This window comes from Pteropus vampyrus, unplaced genomic scaffold (assembly GCF_000151845.1).
Source record: "Pteropus vampyrus isolate Shadow unplaced genomic scaffold, Pvam_2.0 Scaffold104, whole genome shotgun sequence".
Classification (NCBI taxonomy): Eukaryota; Metazoa; Chordata; class Mammalia; order Chiroptera; family Pteropodidae; genus Pteropus; species Pteropus vampyrus.
The window spans coordinates 4,425,422-4,443,516 of NW_011888885.1; the positions used below are offsets into that span (position 1 = coordinate 4,425,422).

An 18,095-nucleotide genomic window follows, 5' to 3' on the forward strand; every position below is an offset into this window, starting at 1 on the left:
GCCTGACACCACCACTCCCTAATTGGGTGACCATGTATAAATGGTGTAACAAAGTAATTAACCTTCCCCAAGGGCCATCCAAGTCTTCCCAGAATCCCCTTTTACCTGAGCCCCCAAGTGCACACTCTTGCCTCCTCTGGCACCAGGAAGCCAGCCAGCTTCAAAGACTTCTGTCAGAAAAAAAGGAAATTCTCTTTTAAGGAGGAGCTGCTCAGCAGTGGACCTGAAGAAGCTGCTGGCAGCAAGAGCAGCAGCTCTAAGGAAAGGAAAAAGCTCCAGACGCCATCCCAGGGAGATTAGAATGGACAGTGCCCTTGTGAGACATAACCACGCACAGTGACATTTGCAAACCCATCCCTTATATCCCAATAAAAACATTCACAAGTAAAAGGAAAAAAAAAGAAAGACTTCTGTTAGGAGAAGTAGAAAATGCTTGGGCCAAGAAATAGGGCAAAGTTTTGGGAGGAGCATGCGACTCAGACCCATGTAACTCAGACTGCCACCTGGAACCTGCCTCATACTGGCACAAACACCCTCCAGACCAGGCAGCCTGCCTCTCCTGGGCCCTGGGCTCCACGCTTCAGGAGTCTGCTCACTCAGAGGAACGGCAGACTGCCTCCGTATGCTGGTGGGAAAAGGAAAGCAATTGATTTTGTTTGGGAGAATTTTATGTTAGTCTTTTTTATTATCTCAAGAAGGGTCATGAAATCCTCTAAAGCAAAATCAATTACAGCCATGCTCCGGGAAGGTAGGGCAGCCCTCTGGCTTGTGAGCAACAGGCTGGTCTCCAGATGAGAAGCCTTGGCCTTTGAGCGGCTGCTGGTCCTCTCCCAGCTGGCTTGTATCCATGTCACCCTCTCCCCTCCCTAGAGCTTTTTTGTCAGCTTATGGAATAGCCCTACCCCAAGCTCCTCAGTAATAGATGGGACCAGGGATAGGCACCCGGTCCAAGCTGGACCAGTCGATTCCCTCTCCCAGAAATTAGGAAGTGGACCCAGAATGCCTCTGAATGTGGCGAGAACAGAAGAGATATTAACTTGTCCTTTGGGGAGATGGCATTCTCTGCTATGGGCTACAAAAGCAGAGAAAACAATCTGAGCAGAGAAAGAAGCATCTGATGGGTGGAGAGGAGCCAAAAAAAAAAAAAAAAAAAGACAGATTGGCAAGTCTTCAAATCTAGGCACCAGACCCTTGACTGGGCTTGACTTCCAGAGGGAACTCAGGTAGACCAGTAATCGCCCTTGTTTCTGTTAAGCTAACTCAAGCTGGTGTTTTTCATGACCAAATATTAGAAGTATTTTTTTTCTTCAGTTTATTTGGTAAATATAAGAAAAATACCTCACAAATACGTTTAGTTGTTTGCATTAAAAAACAATGTGTTATATGAAATATACAGAATAAGTAAAACCATAGAGACAGAAAGCAGATTGATGATTGGCAGGGACTGGGGGAAAGGGTTAATGGAGAGTGACTGCCTTAATAAGTATGGAGTTTTCTTTTGGGGTGATGAAAATGTTTTAGAACTTGATATAAATGCTGGTTGCACAACATTGTGAATGTACTAGACTTCATCGAATTGTATTTTTTAGGTGGTTAATTTCATGTTATATAAATTTCACCTCGATTTTTTTTTAAAAAGGAAAGAATATATTATACCTATGAATACCAGGAAGTCCCATGAAAGATGCATAATTTACTAACTTGCTGAAGTACCTTATTTATTAGTTAATTTATTCATTAATTTGACAAATAAATATTAAGCATTGACTATGTGCCCAGTACTATGCTGAGGATACTATGTGAGCAAGACAGAGTTCCTGCCTCAAAGAGCTTAGAGAGGACAATTACCAAGCTATAACATTGAAGTACTGCAGAGAGCACCCAACTGTTTTTGTCTTCCAGCACCCACTTCTCCCTTTCTTCTTGCAATAGAACTCTCCTTTGCAACAGGGAGTGCATTCTCTGTGACATAGATAGGAGGCTGATTCTACCCACTCCTCCCAAGAGGTCAATCAGGATACCCCTGGCCACAACGACTGGTTCAGGACTGGACACATGACCAAATGTGACTCAATCAGAATCTCCCGGGAACTTTTATACCATTGCTATCCTGAAAAACCCTGTCTTTCCACTGGTGTTGCTAAGCAGTAGGATCCAAATATGGGATGCTGGTGGCCATCCTGCCCATCAGTGGAGATAACTGGTCCAAGAAACTTCCAGGGGTGGGGGGACCCAGATCCCTAAAATTAGCTGCCCCATTGATGTTTCCAGTAGTTGAGCCAAGAAATTATTTATTTTTATTTTTTTATTTTGGCTTAAACTACCCTGAGTTGTATTCCATCACTTTTATTTAAGATTCTTTCCTTGAAAGGAGGATCTTATCCTGTGACAAGGGAAGTGCCTGGTATCATGGAAGCTCATAGCTGGAGCATCTATTAGAAGATCACAGGTTTTATAAGGAACCTTGTCCTATAATATACAGGTACATTCTAGGCTTCAATGTTGACTATTGAATATTTATGCTCAAACTGCTGTTGCTGAATATTGCTGCACTATGATTTCCAAAATGTTTTATGGCTATCGATGCTTGGGAAACACTACTGTCTCTAAGCCCTGGGAAAATAGTCTATAAGGAAGATACTCCTAAGGTCTCTGTGTTGCCAGAGCCTTGAGAGAATATCAGGCTGAAGCCACACAGCAGTCCTAGTCGTGCAGGGGGACCTCGGTCACTGACAGCTCAGAAGAGCCTGAATTGATCATGAACATTTGGTACCCTGCAGCACATCCTTCATCCCAGCAGGACTCAGACTGGTTCCTTAGCAACCCTGCTCCCTTCTTGTCCACCCACCCAGAATTGCAGTCCTTTCTTCCTCCCTAGGTTGCTGGGATCACTCTCTGATGGTGTGATTCTCAAAGTCTCAGAGAAACTGCCTCTTCCCTCCCTTAACTGTCCTCCAAGAAGGGAGTTCTCACTGTTCATCACGCGTGACGTTTACATAGAGCTTTCACAGTTTAGAACATGCTTCCACTTGTCTTTCTTCATCAGATGCTCACTGCTACCCTATGAGGTAGGAGTCATTTTCTCCATTTTAAGATGAGGAAACTGAAGCTTAGAGGAGCTGAGTAACTTGCCTAAGTTCACGCAGCTGGCAAATGAAGGGACTATGGCAGGACAGTCAAAGAAGATGTCACCCCATTACTACAGACTGTGCTCCACATGAATACTCATAGACCAAACACTCCTACTCTGGTTTCTGGACTTTTCCAGATCATTCTCTAATCAGCCTCATTGAAACTTTGCGTCTCCTGCTATTTTAACTGGCATGGTCCCTGACCCTGCTTTATGGTCCTGGGTGGGATTTCCACATCCTGCCCACATTCTGAGGGACATCTAGTCTCCTTCTGTTTTCCTACTCACTCATGGACACCTCAGGAGATCACAGTCACAGGCACATGACAATGGCTGAAAAGCACCAAATCCAGGAAGTCTTTTGACAACCAGAAGGTCCAGGTGCCCCCGGGACGGTTACAGCTAATATTTGACAGTAATAATATACACAATAATTTAGGGCATGGCTGACATTTCCAAAATTATCATGGGCTTTGCAGCAAAGAATTGACCCCAGCAAGACTCTGCCCTGGGGAAGACTGGGGGCACGTTCCACCAAGGCTGGGGGGTCTTTTGGAGAAACCAGAAGCAAAGCGGTTTCTTTAAAGGAGCCAAGTAAGCAGAGGAGATTGTGCAAACTTGTTCAATTCAATTTACAATTCCAAGAAAAACTCCAGGAGACCTTCTGTCACCATGTCAGCCACAGCAGTTGTCTGTGGCAGAGCTGGATTTTCTGAGCCCACTTGCCAACCTCAGTAACCAGTCTATCTGTGTCCAACAGTGTGTGTTCATGAGCACATGTGCAGTTTTGTGATCGTGGCCTATAACTTGCTGTTTTTGTAGGTCCCAAGTAGAAAAGGATTGGCAATTTCACTTGGGTCAACCCACTGTTTTGAAAAATGGAAAATTCCATATTCATGGGTGATTTATTCACAATTCTTCTGTGAAGATGTGCTTTTCAAAACCAACAAGCAACCCAAAAGAACGATTTGGTTTTTATTTGACAAGTGTTAAGACTTGTCAAATAAGGGGGGGCCTGCAAGAGGCAGGCCTTGCTCCCCATCACACCGGTACCTGGCAGCTCCAACAGGTGGGCTCACAGCTGGCCCTTTCAAAGGCATCGACTGCTGGAATCAAGTCAGACCCTCCCGTGCTCTGCTCTGAACCCATTTGTCTCGCCTGCTGGCGAGATTATCCTATTCTCTGCTTCTGTCTCCTTGTCATGGATTCAAGCACTTCCTTTGCTTCTTGACGGGGTCCAGCACTTGGGCCCAGCCTGCCTCACTACCCCTGGCTTCTCAGACTGGAAGGGGCTTTTCTTGCTTCTCCCCTCCACAGACCCTCTCACCTCCCCCGCTCCTTTACTCTGCCCCACTCAGTGCCAGCACACCACAGGATGGCTTTTCTAAATGTTTTCAAATGTCTAGGAAATGTATTACAGTGAAAATGCTTGCCATTTTTATCTAGGTCTGTTCCACTAAAAATGTAGGCAGTCTTGGGAAAACCTCAAAAAGGCAGTGCACTACTTTCGGGGAGAAAAGTCTCAGGGAGAAGCTGGGAGCCTTGCAACCTTGTTGTGGACCTGGGGAAAGAGACACCTGGAAGCTGGCAACCCAGAAAGGGGCAGAGTCGCCAAAAGAAAAGGGGGAAACCCCAGAAAAGACATCTAGAAGAGTCAGTAGGATCGAGTTTTCCCCAGGAGGGAAAACACTCTGAAGCAGCACAGCCCGAGGCTGGCAATGCCACCCTGGATTGACACTGCTGCTGGATGCAGGAGGAAGGCCAGGGTTGAGAAGAGGGAGAAGAGGTGGACGAAGAGAGTCTGCAGACTAATTTTACTGGGCTTTGGGTCTGACTATGATGGGGGCTTATATGAGTTTCTCACTTCTTATTTCACCAAAACAAGGATCCTGAGCTTGGTAGAGTTATGTGAAGGGTGAAATATCTGTCAAATATTTATACTTAAAAAATAATTCATTGTTTATCCAAAATTGAAATTGGAATCCCGTATTTTATCCGATATCCCTGGGAGGGTGGGGAAGCTTCCAGAAGGGATATGGAACCAACTGCCCAAACTGGGAGACATCCCCCCTACCCCACACCTCTCCCTGGAGACTAACTCCATGCTACTCTTAGCACAGATGAGGGACCCTCAAGAAGATCTCGGGAGGAAAAACCGAGAGAGAAGTGTCAGTTGCCCTCCCAGTGCCCTGTCTCCGTGCTCCCCAGCTCCTCACATTCAGGCTAGGCTCAGTCCCAACCCCCAGATGATTTTAGCGCATCTGCGCACCTCACCCGTCACTGCCAGGAGGTATTGTGTACAGACTCAGAGCTGTAGTTTTGTCCCCACAGAAGCCTTGTCTCAGAATAACTGTTTCTTTTCATCTTGACTACGCAAATGATAGATGTGAATGATTATACAAATGAGTCACTGTAAAAAAAAAAATGGAAAATAGAGAAAATTCCATGTGAAAGAACATGACACAATGCTATTACGCTGATATGTTCTCTTGCAGTGATTTTATATGCCTCTCTGAACTTCTTTTTACATAGCTGGTATTATATAGAATATTCAGATTTTTCTCTTGCTTTTTTTCACTCGAGTTGTTTTCTCATTTGACATCACCCCAGGTAATTCAACTTTGGTCAATAAATATTTACCAAATACCTACTATCGGCCCCGCACTGTGTATAGAGCAATAAACAGACCTGACACAGTGTCTGCCCTGTGAAGCTTACAGTTCAGGGTGGGGGTCAGGCATTGAACCGGGGAGCTAATGAAATTGTCTCCTACAAAGTCTATGGTATAATTCAATTCTGAATTTTGCTTTTGAGGAGACAAGTTTCTAAAAATGCACAGAGAATAACTTAAAGAGTTATATTTAAAGTAAATATTTTGTGTATGACTGTAGTGGTAGAACATCAAAAGGAAAGCACATATCTGGTTGTTTTTCATTCTTGACTTACTTAAAACCTGGGCCTTCCTGGGTTTGCCTCTTAATAAAGCACAGCAAGGACTGTGGGCCAAAACACATCCTTCTATAGCGCAATTTTTAGCGACAGCATAGAATTCCTTTGTGTGAATAGACCACAGATATTTTAATCCCTTATTGCTAAATATTTAAATTGATTCTAAATATTTACTTTCATAATAATAGAGCAATGAACATCTTCATGCATGAGTATCTATGCGTACAAATCTGATTATGTCTTGGAAATAAACGCTATAGTCTAACTACTCCAATAATAAGTCTTGAGACAGAGACTGGCTAGTTATACCCATTACCTTGTCCTCCTGGGCACACGCTAGAGTGCACCGCCCAGCCTCCTTTGTAGTTAGGTATGGCTGTGCAACTCATTTCTAGCCAATGGGATGGAGGTGGGAACAATGTCTCATACCACTAGGCCAGGCCCATAAAGCCTCCCACAAATGCTCTCCCATGAGCTTTCCCTTTCTTCTATGAGTCCTTAGAAACCACATATTGAAAATGACAAAGCCACGAGGAAGGAGCCTGAGTCACCGAGTCACCACTTGGAGAAGAGCTACCTACTCACTGGTCAAGATCACCCATTTTGAACATTGAGCCACTGAGATCTGAAGTTGCATCTGGGTTACACCTTGCTTTAACTGATACAGGAATCTTGCCCCAACTTCTCACACCTGAATCCAGTCCATGTTGGGCATCTCAGGAGGTAGAAATGTTCTGCCCCACTCCCACTCTAAGTTTCCCTCCCCAGTCACCTGTACACATCCCCAGTTTCACCACAGGGCCCAGAGCCTAGTCTTGTTCTTGACAGTCCTCCTCCCTGGTCTAAAAGCTGGGCCTCCATTGAAGCTATCCTACCCAGTCACTCACCTGGAAAGCCCCCAATGAAAGCTGCCAGCTTCCTGTTCTGGGACTTGCCTTGTAGCCTCTACACATGAAAGACCATGGGGCAAAAAAAGAATCTACACAAGTCACAGGATAAATAACGCTACATCTTACAAATAACCCAGTCTCCAGGCTCCCTGGCACTCATTCCATGCCTGGAAACCTCCTCCATGATTTTTTATCTCTGTATCATTTTCATCAGAGCAAATTGGATAATGCAGCCCTGTTCTGGGGAGAGCCCTGTTCTGGGTTACTGAACGGAAGCATCTGAATGCGACTGCCCGGCTGCCTGAGGTTTGGGTCAGCAGGGGATATCAGGTTTGGGGTCTCTCTCTCTCAAAGCCCCTTCCTCCCACTGTGCATGGAGCGGGTTCTCTGTAGTTTGGAGACAGACGCTCAAATGTTCCTTATGCAGAGGCTGCAGGCTGGTCCATCAATGTGCTTCTATTGCCATCTGGTGGCAGAGAGAGCATGGGACAGTGGAGTGTCCCTGGTAGGCATTAAGAGGATCCAACTGCCAATCGGCCTCCAAAGAGCACCAGAAAATGATGATCAAGATCAAAGTTGCTTCCTCTCACTGACTCTCAAAGCTCTTTCTTTTGCCTGGCCAGGAAAAAAAAAAATCCCTGCTTCCTGTTTAGCCTCCTGCAAATCGTATGCTCTGAGAATGATACGCAACTAGCTTTTTAATTTCACTATTATAAAAAGGATACATGCACATCCTTTAAAAATTAAAACACTCCGAAGACTTTAAAGAAGACAGTCAAAAATCACCTCAAACCTAGCACTCAGAAACAGCCAGCATCAGTACGTGAGGCAAGTCACTACAGGCATCTCCCTGTGCCACCCAAAAGCAGAGAAGCAGCATGGCTACCAGTGGTTCAGGGCATGGGCTCTGGTGCCAAGCTGCAGGGGTTCCTGGCTGGCTCCTTCCTTGGGCAAGTTACTTAACCTCTGCATATTTCATTTTCTTGTCTTAAAAACAGAAGTAATAGTGGCATCTCCCTCTCAGTGTTACTGCGAAAACTCAACTCTGAAATACTCAGCACAGTACCTGGCACATGGGAAACCTTCACACACAATTAGCCATTATTATAATGGATGGATGGATGAACAGGCAGATTTTTTTTTTAGAAGTTTAGTTAACTATGCATATTATTTTTTTTACATTAAATAATAGAACTACTGAATGTTTCAACAATTCCACTTCTGGGTATTCATCCAAAGAAAATTAAGATATATGCACTGCCATGTTCATTGCAGCATTATTTACAGTAGCCAAAATATAGAAACAACCTGAAAGTCCATCAACAAATGAAAGAGATAAAGGAAGTGAGGTGTATGTTATATAGAATGTACTGTTATTCGGACATAACAAAGAAAAAAAATCTTTCCATTTGCACAACATGGATGGACCTTGAAGACATCACGCTAAGTGAAGTAAGTCAGACAGAGGAAGACAAATACTGTATGATCTCACTTACATGTGGAATCTAAACAAACAAACCAAACTCATAGATGCAGAGGACAGATTGGTGGTTGCCAGAGGTGCAGGTGGAGGGCAGAGGGTGGGTGAAATGGGTGAAAGAGGGTCAGAAAGGTACTAATTTCCAGTTTTAAAATAGATAAGTCATGAGGATGTAATGTACAGCATGGAAACTATAGTTATACTGCATTGCATATTTGAAAGTTGCTCAGAACAGGTCTTAAAAGTTCTCATCACATCTATGGCCATGCCACCCTGAACACGCCTGATCTTGCCTGATCTCGGAAGCTAAGCAGGGTTGGGCCTGGTTAGTACTTGGATGGGAGACCACCTCGGAAAACCAGGTGCAGTAGGCGTTTTAAAAAAAAAAAAAGTTCTCATCGCAAAAAAAAAAAAAATGTGTAACTATGCTGGTGACTGATGTTAACTAGACTAATAGTGGTGATCATTTCACAATGTATATAAATGTCAAATCGTTGTGTTGCACACCTGAAACTAATATAATGTTATATGCCGATTATACTTCGATTTTTTAAAAAATATCCAGGCCACAAAAAGAAGAGGGACAGGGAATCAATAATTGGAGAGACTAGGAACTCAGCAGCGAAATTCTCCTGGGTCCACAGATGATCAGCTGTGTGTCTCCTGGCTGATTCTTAATCCCCTGCCACCAGGATGCCCCCAGGGATGCTGCCCCTAGCAGTAGCAGTTCCCACTTAAGCAGGTCCCACTGAGGAGGAAAAAGGAGTGCTAATAACCAACCAAGAAGGGACAGAATTAGGGGAGAAAGCTCATCCCGCTGCTGGCACAAATCTGTGAGTTCTCTGAGGGCGGCTGCTGGCTCTTACACACCGTGTTGTCCCAGCTCTTCTTTCTGCATCTAGCTTGTCATGGATGTTCTGTCACATGTACTGAAGGAATAAGTGACTGGCAAGTGGGCCTGGAAGGCCAGGCCTAAAGATACTCCCAGGAGATGGCCCGCACTGAGAAGTCACCCTGGTAGAATTCCTGCTTCCTATCAACGGACATGGTCCATGTTGGAGAGCTCCCACTCAATCCGGCAGTAAGTACCTTACACACACACCTGTCTTTTCATCCTCTGCGTTAGATGTTATGATCTCCATTTTGTAGTTAGATAAACTGAAGGTCAGAAAGACAAAGGAACTGACTTGCGGTCTGTAGCTAGTGAGTAGCAGAGACAGGATTTAAATTCGTGATCCACACTATCTGAACCCAAAGCTCTTTCAACTGATCCTTTTTTTTTATAGCAAAGAGAAAGTAATAAATCAATGTATTTGCCTGTTATTTCCAAAGAACTTCAGGAAGTTTCCACATCTGGCCACAGCCCACATTCAGTTTAGCCAAGGAATCCCAGAGGCAATTTGAAGTTTCGTATTTAATCCTTACAGCCTCTAACAAGCCCGATTAGAGTAAAATCTTGGCTATCTAGAATCTCTCTGAAGTTGGGGTGGTGGATTGGTTAGTTGATTGGTGGGTGGGTGGGTGGTTGGGTGGTTGATTCATTCCAAAGAGGTAACCCTAACTTCTTCAAAGAGTCATATTAAAAAATAATCATCACAGATCATCCAGGAAAGTGTTACAGATGCAGGAGTGATCCTCTCCCTCTGGTCTCTTCTCTACAATCTACTGCCAACACAGCCACTGTCTCAGTCAATGCAGGCTGCTATAACAAAGTACCATAGACTGTGTGGCTTATAAACAATAGAAATTTATTTCTCACTGTTCTGGAGGCTGAAAGTCTAAGATTAAGGTGTCAATATGGTCACGTCCTAGTGAGAACTAACTTCCTGGTTCATAGATGGCTGTCTTCTCACTCTGTCTGCTCATGGCTGAAAGGGTGAGAACTTTCCCAAGTCTCTTTTATAAGGACACTAATCCTATTCTTGAAATTACCTAATCGTTTCCCAAAGGCCCCACCTCCAAATATCCTCACACTTGGGATTAGATTTTAACATATGAATTTGAGGAGGACACGAACATTTAGTCTATAACAACCACCAAAACGACTGAAACAGAGCCATCCTTTCTAACTCTCTCACTTAAAATCCTTCCCTGGCTCCCTATCACTAAAGAATAAAGCCTAAGATCCCTTACATAATATATAAGACCCCTCCTCTGAATAAGCTCATGCCTTTATTCAGGCTGTTCCCTCTATCTGGAAATGCTTTTCCATTTTTCACATCAAGAATTCCTTGGGAAACATCAAAGCTTAGCAAAAAAAAAAAAAAAAAAAAAAAAAAAAAAAAAAAAAAAAAAAAAAAAAAAAAAAAAGTCATTAGCCCTGGAAAGCTCTTGCTAGTACACCAAAGCAAAATTATCCACTCTCTCCTTTGTGTTCAACTAAAACAATTGGTACTGCCTGGGTCTGTTTCACAGGCACCTAGTAGGTGCTCAACCATTGTTTGGTGACTGTTCAGAACAGACAGAGAATAACCAAAGTGATCTGAGATAAATCTTTGGGGAATAATGCTCTAAGTCTATTAGTGTCCATAAGCAGAAAGTCTATCAGTGTCCATACATTGCTCTGTCTAGCAGCTGCAAAGTCACTGAGGAGGATGAAAGAAATCAAGCCACTGTCCAGTGTCTGATGCAATGCAAACATCCCCCAGCCCAGGTGGAACATGGACCTGCCCTGGTTCTGACCACTGCAGAACCCAGAGTGAGGTAGTTGGACCTATTCCTACTCTGAGGTGTGGGTGAGATGGCCAAGCAATGCAGTGCTGACGGATGGAGCCAGCGTGCTTTCTAGCTCCCCAGCTTTTCATCTGGAACATCCAAAGCTGGAAGGGGAAGCCCTGAGAACAGTCACAGGAACAGAAGGGAAGCTCCTCATAGTGTCATTTTTCTCTTATCTCTGAGATCTGCCACCTGGCAATGAGACATGAAAGGCTACCATTTAAAGGTCCCATAGCCCTATGGAAAAAGGAGGCTGGCAGTCTGGAAATGTGCTCTCAACGATGGCCAGACTTCTGTCAGAGCTCCAAGGAGCTAAGGGCATGGACACTTGCCCAGGCCAGCAGCACACACCTTGGGCCAATAATCCCCTTTCATCCTTGCCTCCTCTCCTCCAGTGAGTAGAAAGCCATGCCCATGATGAGGCACTGGGACGAGGAAGAACATCATTCCCAGAAATGTTTCCTAGGATCCCATAAGCCCACAGATTTGTCACATTTTGGTAGTCCTGAGAACACCCCACAATCTCTTTTTGTACTACTTTGGCTTTGTAAACAGATATTAGATTTGGAGTCTGGAAACTTGGATTCAATCCAGCCACTTACTAGCCATGTGATATTATGTAACACACTCCCATCTTTGGGTCTCAGTTTGCTCAGGTGCGTGAAAGCTACCTCCATGGCCTCTTTCAGTCTCAATGGTGGATACAGCAGGGAAAGGAGAAGAAGAGTTATACGTGAGGCTCCTGCTGAGCTTAGTTCATCCCCAAATGTAGTAAATGAATGACTGACTAGCTGTGTTTCCACCTGCCCAAAATGTGCCCATACTTTGATTAATGAAGGAGAGTCTTGATCATCATCTTTACTTTAGATAAGAAAGACATAAGCAAAATGATCCACAGAAGTTCAGGGGAGAGTTAGAGATCATTTGCATAACCCCTTTGCTTTATAAGCAAGGGAGATAGAGCCCTGGGAGGTAGAGACAGAGCTGGGAGTGAAGGACCCTGGGTCTACTTCCAGGGGCTTACTGCAGGCTTTCTGGGTCATCCCATCTTTCTAACTCAGACTTCCCAGAACCACTGGGACCAAAATGGCACTAGAGGCACTAATGTGGTGTGCACAGAGTATGAACATGGAAATTATTAATTCTAGGAATCCAGCTGCATTAGAGCCCAATTATTTGCATGATCTCAGCAATGGCAGTTTCATATACTTGGATTTAATTAAACAATTTTTCTATCTTATAAGAAAGTCAGCACAAAGCAATGATTCATTCTGTGGATCTAAAGAAAGCGACGGACCCTGTCCCCAAAAACACAAATACCTGATTTTGAAATAATTCGAAAGGGTTCCCAAACCCAGTGAAACCTACAAATAATCCACTAGGTATTCTTGGATTCCAGATCAAGAACTCCTGAAGATAAAAAGACCTCGGGCTTTTTAGCTAAAAGTGCAAGGTTCAAATCTTTGCTCCACCACTTATTATATGACCTTGAGCTAGTTCCCAAATCCCTGAGTCTCCGTTTCCTTATCTGTGAATTGAGATAACACCTCCTAGCTCATAGGGTACTTGTGGGATTTAAGGAGATGGGCGGCCTCATAATATAGGGCTGCCACAGGGTTTGCCATCAGTAATAATAGCTAACAGAGACTGGGTACTCTCTAAGTGCAGGCTCTGTCCTAAGCACTTTATCTGTACTAGTTCAACAACCCTAGGAGACAGGTGTTGTTATCCTTGTCTCACAGATGAGGAAGCTGAGACACAGAGAGGTTAAGAATTTGCCTGAGAGGACATAGCTTCTAAATGGACAGGCCATAGAGTGGACTGCAGAGTCCATGTTCCTAACCATTACACACATACTGTCTCATCGAATAACAATTTCATTTCCTTCAAAAGTGTGGTTTAAAAAAAAAAAATTAAAAGCAAAGAAGGGTGAAGAATAGAAAGAAACAGATAAATCTTGTGAGGAATGAGTTGACCCAAAGACCCCTTTGCAAACCTGCCCATTTTGCTCTTTTCTTGGGACAGAGGCAGCAAAGCAGTGTCCTGAGCCCTGAGACAACAGACTACCACTAAGGTCGGCCTCACCCAGGCCCCAGAGGACTAGTACTTGGAAGATGCATGTTTACATGTGCAAGCGCCAGCCTAAGATGCCCTCCATAAATCATTCCATTCAATTCTCATTACCCCTATGAAATCCATGTTACCACTAGCCCCATTTTACAGATGAGGAAACTGACGTACAGGTTATAAATCTCCTCTAAGACCACAAGCTGGAGAGAGGCAGAGCTGGGCTGAAAACCCAGATTAGCCTGAGGCCAAAGATATATCTATTTATTTTTTACCCCAAAGCTCTTCATTGCTGCTCTAAACTACTTCTCAATACCTGGTTTCCCAAACAGTTTTAGTATAATATGATGGTTAAGATCAGAGGCTCTGGAGTCAAATCCAGGTAAAAAGGCATGGAGGTGTTAGGAAGGGAGGTTAAATAAGCACAGTCCAGATGGAGCAGACTCTACTCAGTGTGAACCGCGTGGAGGGGGCAGGAGATGGGAGGAGGGGGCTCATCAGAAAAGCCATCCAAAAGCAGAAGTGGGGAAAATGAGCTGGTGAATGTGAGAGCAGAGGGTTGGTGGATGAAGCAGGTAGTTTTCCAGGGCCCCTGGGAAAACTCACATACCCATCAGCCTACAGCTCAGAACCCAAGGGTCCAGCATAAATACCAGCAGGACACAGGGACAGCCTTCGCCCCATCCTCTCCAGACAGGTGAACCAGGCCTCATCCTTGGCTCCGAATTTGGCCTCAAGATCGGCAGCAACAAGTCAGTGGGATGAGATGGAGACTTTTTAAAAGAAGAAGTATGGAGCAACAAGAAAGCTGATTTATGCATTCTTATGCTCCTTACCCTGCTTTAAAAGAGTGGTTCCTAACCTTGGCCATACAGTGGAATTACCTGAGGAGTTTTCACAAAACACCAACACTCTCTAGAGATGGGACATGATAATTGGCCTGTCAAAAATGCACCAGGGGTCTGAACGTGCAGCCAGAATTGAGAATCCATACTCGATTCATTACTCACCATGTCTGATCTAGAACAAACTCTTAGACTCCTGCTACTCAACATGTGGTCCATGGAACCCGGACATCAGCATCACCTGGGAGCTTCTTAGAAATGCAGAAACACAGCTCTCACCCCAGAGCTTTCAGATCTGAATTTCTATTTTAGCAAGATCCCCAGATGATATATGTGCACAGTAAAGTTTGAGAACCACCAGTTTAGACTTTGGCTTTTACTGACACTTCCATATGGACAGCTATTCAACTCACCGCCTCCCTCAACCTGAGATAGGAACCAAGATGTAATGCAGGAGTTCTCAAGATTTAGAGTGCATCAGAAGCACCTGGGCAGCTCATTAAGCAATAGATTCCCCGGGCCAGGTGTATTTAACAAGCACTTCCTGCCACAGGTGCTTCTGATCCAGGTGGCCCAGAGTCTCTGAGTGGAAATGCTCTGTTATAGTGGGGAGCACATGGCCATTGGAACCAGGTGAATTACAGCCCAAATTCTGATGCTGCCATTTACTGTATGGATGAATTTATAGGAACTTCAAACTTCTCTGAGCCTGTTTTCTCGACTGTAAAGATCAGGATCTCACTCACAGTGATGTTATGCATTAAATTGTGTTTTCCCCTCTCAAAAAAAAAAAAAATATGTATATGTTGAGCCTTAACCCCCAGTACCAGAAAAGGTGAGATTTGGAAATGCAGATGTAATTATAATGAGGTCATGCTGGACTAAGGTGGCCCCTTATTCCAACATGACTGGTGCCCTTAGGAGAAAACACACAGGCACATGAGGAGAGACCGCCATGCGATAATGGAGGCAGAAATTGGAGTGATGCATCTACGAGCCAAGAAACACCAAAGGCTGCCAATAACCACCAGAAAGAAGGAAGAAGCAAGGCAGGATTCTCCCCTGCGGGTTTTAGAGTAAGTGCAGCCTTGTGATACCTTGATTTCTGTTGTTTGAAGCCACCCAGTTAGTGGCACTTTGTTATGGCAGCCCTGAGAAACAAATACAAGTGAGGCTCAAATAAGAGGTATTGATAAAGGAGGATTACCACCTCCTTTACCTCATTTTATGATTTTCTAGTCCTTTTCAGCCTTCACACACTACAGCATTACAGCTGCCCAGGCCTTCAAGGAGCTTAGGGTCCAGTGTGATGTGGCAGGGAAAATTCCTTGCAAAATAATACATGGAGAAACTCAAAGTCCTTGTCCCATGAGCAGCCAGACAACAGCTCTCGACCCAGAGTAATAAGATCAAAACCTAACTCTGCCTCTGCAGAGTCAGCAGTGACAATGATACCCTGTGCAACCATAGCAACTGTCAGTGGTCCAGAAGGAAGCCTCTACCCTGAGCAGTCGGCTACCCTCCTACCCACACTGCCAAACACACACACACACACACACACACACACACACACACACACACACACACAGCCTGGATCAAAGAGCTAGTCAGACTTGGAAAATAATCTCAGAAAAGTCATAAAATCTTAAGAGGAACTTTGGGCAATGCCAACTGGATAGGGTAAAAGAGAGAAGAGATGCAAGGGCAAAGCTATTGGACATGAAAAGCAAAGAACCGCTCTGAGAGTGAATGAAGAATCATAAAGCATTCACGCCAAAAAGGGACTCAAAAACTATCTCCCTACCTGCACCCCTATGTTTACTGCAGCCTTATTCACAATAGCCGAGATATGGAAACAACCTAAATGTCCATCAATGGATAAAGAAAATGTGACACACTCATGCACACATATATAATGAAATATTATTCAGCCACAAGAAAAAAGAAAATTTTGCCATTTATGACAACATGCAGGGACCTCGAAGGCATTATGCTAAGTGAGATAAGTCAAACAGAAAAAGACAAATGCTGTATGATCTCATTTGAATAAGGAATCTAAAAAAGCCAAACTCAGAAACAGAGACTAGAATGGTGGTTACTGGAGGCTGGAGTTTGGGGGAAATGGGGAGATGTTGGTCAAAGAGTATAAACTTCCAGTTATAAGATAAATAAGTTCTGGGGATCTAACGTACAGCATGGTGATTATATTTAATAATATTGTATTATATACTTGAAAGTTGCTAAGAGAGTAGATCCTAAGTGTTCTCACATTTAAGATTATTATGTGATGTGCTGGAGGTGTTAGCTACTGCTACGGTGGTACTCATATTGCAATATATGAGTTTATCAAATCAGCATGTTGTATACCTTAAACTTACAAAATGTTACATGTCAATTATATCTCAATAAAGCTAGAAAAAAATATATTAAAAAAAAATCTCACATCCCCATGGTGGAGAAGGCAATGAGCTCACTCTAAATCATTTTACAGATAAGGGACTGAGGCCCAAAGCCAGGAAGGGCTGTCTGAGGCTGTATAGGTAAACACATGATGGAGCGGGGTTGCGCAGAGGCTGTCTTTCCCAAGGGTTTCACTTCTGACACTCCCAACAAGTCAGAATGAACCAAGTTCCTTAGCAGGTGCCAGGAAGGCAGCATCGGTGAAGCCGAAGAGCAGATCCTAGAAATAAGGAGAGTAAGGAGGAACCTCTACAAACTCATTGGATCATTGGGTCCTCACCCAACACCTGTGGTACCTGCCCCCTCCAAGGGCAGCAAAGGCAATAAAAGAAGATGATATTCAAACTGGTTGATGTTGCTGCTTCTTAGCTGACAACTGGGATCACAGCAATAGATTCTAATAGGATTAGCATATCTATAGCTAGTCATTATATTGTAGGAAGTGATTATTAAAACCAGCGGTGGGATGCAGGGAATCAAAGGGCCTTTAAAAAATACATAGATCAGAGGAACACCCCAGGCTAATTAAATCATGACCTATGGAGTTAGGCATCAGAATTTTTTAAAGCCCCTCAAAACTTTTAATGCCCACACATGGTTGAAAAATGCTAGCCTAGAGAGAGATTCAAGATGGTGTGAAGGTAAAGGCTGTACACACCTCCAAAATTATAAGGAAACTACAGAGCAACCAGTACACAGAGCCACCAGAGGTCTGGCTGAACAGAAGCCCTACAACTAAGTCATCTCAAATAACAGGTCATCTCAAAATGATAGGCAGGGTAGAGACGCGAAACGGCCCACCCCCACAACCGTGAGTAGCGATGGAGAATCAGGAGGGCTATCTTGGCTGCAGAGCCCCCTTCCTTACCTGAGGAGTGAGTACAGGGGTCCCGGCCACTCACTGGGCTCCTCAGCTCAGGGTTCCAGGCCAGGAAGAGAAGTCTCCATGACTTCTGGCTGCGAAAACCAGCGGAGGTGGTGGCTGAATGAGATGGAGGACTGCGGGAAGGGGAGACCTTCCCCTTAAAGGGCCCACACCCAGCCTTACTCATTGATGGACTCACTCACTCTGAGCTCTAGCACTAGGGCAGCTGCTCGACAAACGCCAGGGACATACGGGGAGGCGCTGAGTTGTTGGGCTTCAGGGAGAGGACCGGAGGGGTGGCTGGCTCCCAGACAGAGGTGCAGGCAGAAGTCATTGTTCCTCTGTTGAAGCCTCCCCACTCCCAGCCTGCAGACACAGGTGCCAGCAGCTTGGATAACACAGCTTGCTTCGGTCAGGGGATTCCCTGAGACTCCGCCTTTCCCAACATGTGGGCCCAACCACGCTGCTTCCAGTGATTGGTTCCATACAAACTGGGCTGTCTTGGCTCCTGCCCTGAACTTTCAAAAAACTCTCAAAGGCTCACAAAACCCAAAGAAGCAGCATCTGGCCTCGGCGGGCCCTTTATCTCTTGTTCGGTAGCCCCAGGCCCTGCAGTAGTGGCAGCCAGCCTCAGTTTTGGACTTGATCCCTTAAGGCACCTATAAGCCCAGCACGAGAGGAAGCCATATGTGGA

General features: G+C 44.5%; 1 pseudogene; it reads left to right on the forward strand.

The window, feature by feature from the left end:
- Positions 1-8,704: 8,704 nt before the first annotated feature.
- LOC111742951 lies at positions 8,705-8,823 on the forward strand (annotated as a pseudogene).
- Positions 8,824-18,095: the final 9,272 nt, after the last annotated feature.